The 2,953-nt window shown below is 33.2% G+C and overlaps 1 protein-coding gene across 1 annotated transcript in view; it reads left to right on the forward strand.

Moving 5' to 3' along the window:
* The first annotated feature begins 1,611 nt into the window (after positions 1-1,611).
* Positions 1,612-2,953, forward strand: part of LOC106456861 — a 46,869-nt gene continuing 45,527 nt past the window's right edge. Inside the window, exon 1 of the mRNA XM_013916233.2 lies at positions 1,612-1,843. The gene's annotated coding sequence lies outside the window, so the exon portion shown is untranslated. The remainder of the gene's footprint in view (positions 1,844-2,953) is intronic.

Genomic DNA, 2,953 nt, shown 5'->3' on the forward strand with positions numbered 1-2,953 from the left:
TATTAAAAAAGAGGGCGTCTAGCAAAATCTGGGACATTTGTGAGGTTCCCGATAAGTCATGATCCTTCTAGAAACTCCAGCGTGCATGCTCCCAGCGTCGCGTGACTTCCGCTGTCGTAACAGTATATTTGTATTGTTACGATAGCGGAGGTCACGTGACGCTAGTAATACGCCACGCGCTTCTAGATCTAGAACGTTCATGAAGCCTCTGGAGTTTACTAGATTTCGTTATTCTTTGTACATATAAGACGGTCAAGACGTGACAGCAACAATGTGTAATTGAACTGCGGATAGAATATTGTTGAGTTGAGCACGTGAGACGTTCGTAATAGCGCGACTGTTGAAATTAAGTGTATCGCAAAGTTGTATTCAGAAAGAATAAACCAGTTTTATTTAAGAAAAGACTTGTATCGGTAAAGTTTCTTTGGAAAGAATTTTTACGGAAAATTAACTAACGAACTGAGACGTAACAGTATTAAAAAATAAAGATAATTTTATTACTTGAATATTTTTATATTGGTGTATTCAATATTATTTATCACTCATCTTAAAACGCAATTATCAGTTTTGCACCACTTCTATATTAAGAAGTCGCATAATCGATTCCTGACTAGTACCAACACAGAAAATAGCGCTTCTCAGGATTTTCTCAAAATTACAGGGATTAGTAACCGAAAAGAAACATAAGCTAGTTAATAATTTGTATTTAAATATTAAAGAAAAGTTACAAATTAAAAACTAAATTAGGTTAGTAACTCTAACAGTCATGAGGATATACTCGAGTTTGATTTTATCAACACTTTCCATACATCTCCTAGTATAGTGACATACAGCATATACTTGTCTTCCACATGTACCTAAAAAAAAACAAACAAAACACATAAGCAAACAGGCTAATCTTTTGAGATTTTTTAAATATAAAATTTTTGAATACTTGGAACATTTGTGAGTACAAGTATTTACGTAACAAAGTTAATTTTTAATTAAAGTGATTTGTTTGAAGTTAAGCACAAATATAAACAATGGACTATCTATGCTCTGCCCACCACGGGTATCGAAACCTGGTTTCTAGCATTGTAAGTCCGCAGACTTGCCGCTGTAGCACCGGGAAGGGGGGGTGATTAAATTGAAATATCGTCTCAGCTTTAATGCATAATTACTCTTTTTTTTGGTCTAACTCTAGAAGTTAGATCAGTAATCATAGATACCTGTGCTTATTAGGTTAATACTTTTGTATATAAATAAATAAATATGTTATTATTCATATATTATTATAAAACGTCCTCTTTTGATTTGTTTGGAATTTCGCGCAAAGCTAAGCGAGGGCTATCTGCGCTAGCCGTCTCTAATTTAGCAGTCAAAGACAAAAGAGAAGGCAGCTAGACATTACCACCCACCACCAACTCTTGGGCTACTCTTTTACCAACGAATAATAGGAATTATAACGCACCCACGGCTGAAAGTGTGAGCATGTTTGGTATGACGGGGATTCGAACCCGCGACCCTCAGATTGCGAGTCGAACGCCCTAACCATTTGGCCATGCCGGGCCAAAACGTCCTCTACTTTAGTTTTCGTGTTGTCCGAGGTTAAATAAATGTCTTTATATATATATATATAAATTGAATTATAGTGTTTGTTTTTGTCCAAAAGAGGGCATTCGAGATACCATAACAACAGAATCTGATCTAAACATAACAATTAGAATTTTAACACCAAGTTTGTAACGCGAGTTTGCATTTGTTCATTTTTCGTGATATATGGACGTGAAGCAAGAGAATTTCCTGTTGACAGTGTATTACTAATAGTAATACTAGTAATTAGGAGAAGCTAAAATGATAATAAGTGAGTGCTGTACAATCTTATATCTGTGCTTTAGAAGAGAAACCTTTTCAAATAATCAGTATTTTGTCAATATTAAGAAAGCAAAAGTGTCATCATGAAATAAAAAGTAATTTGTACTAACAATGTAAAATTGTTGTGTTATCAAAAGAAAACTACCTGTAGTAGGTTAAGATTATTCCAAACAAAAGTACTAATACTAGTTGAATATCAATAATAATGTAGTAACATTAAGCCATATTTAAGTTAAATTTAGTACGTATTAAAGTTTGGAGACGGCTTGAACGGGTGATGGACGAAACAATGCTATTTTAGATTTATTGTTAACTTCAAATACAGAAATGATCGAGAGGGTGGAAATTGGGGAATATCTGCATGCAAGTGATCATTGCTGTATTAGATTCAATGTTTTACTGCATATGGAGATAAAGAATAATGATATTTTGGTTACAAATTTCAAAAAAGCAAACTTTGAATGGATGCGACAAGAATTATCTGTTGTGAATTGGGCAGCTGAGTTATTTAGAGACACTGATCAGATGTGGAAAATGTTTAAAGATAATTTTTTTCAATATGCAAGGTAAATATATTCCTTATAGAAAGAAAAGAGTAGTTGCAAGTAAAAAAACAGGTTGGCTCATAAATAGTTTAAGAGATAAAAGAGAGAAAAAGAGAAAAGCATCATAAGTTTAAGAAATTTAAATTGACTGCTATGACAGGAGATTTAGAAGGTCAAGAAAGTTGGTGAAATAGGAGATTAGGACATGAAAAAGGATGTATGAGAAAAGGTTGGCTGAAAATGTAAAAATTAACAGTAAGGATATTTCTTTAAATACATTAAGGGTAAACAAAATATTAGGATGGGTGTATTACATTGAAGGATGATAACAGAAGGCTCTAATCTGATGACTGTGTTATTGAATTTTCCTTTTTCCTTGATTTTTACTAATGAAGATTTAAGCAGTATTCCACATCTTGAACAGTTGATAAATGGAAACGAGATCAAACAACATGATTGCATTAATATTTGACTCCTGGGCCAGTTAATATTTTCCCAAAAGTTTTGAAGGAGGTTAAAGATTGGATATGTGAGCCACTTACTACTATTTTTTG

Source organism: Limulus polyphemus, unplaced genomic scaffold (assembly GCF_000517525.1).
Source record: "Limulus polyphemus unplaced genomic scaffold, Limulus_polyphemus-2.1.2 Scaffold266, whole genome shotgun sequence".
NCBI lineage: Eukaryota > Metazoa > Arthropoda > Merostomata > Xiphosura > Limulidae > Limulus > Limulus polyphemus.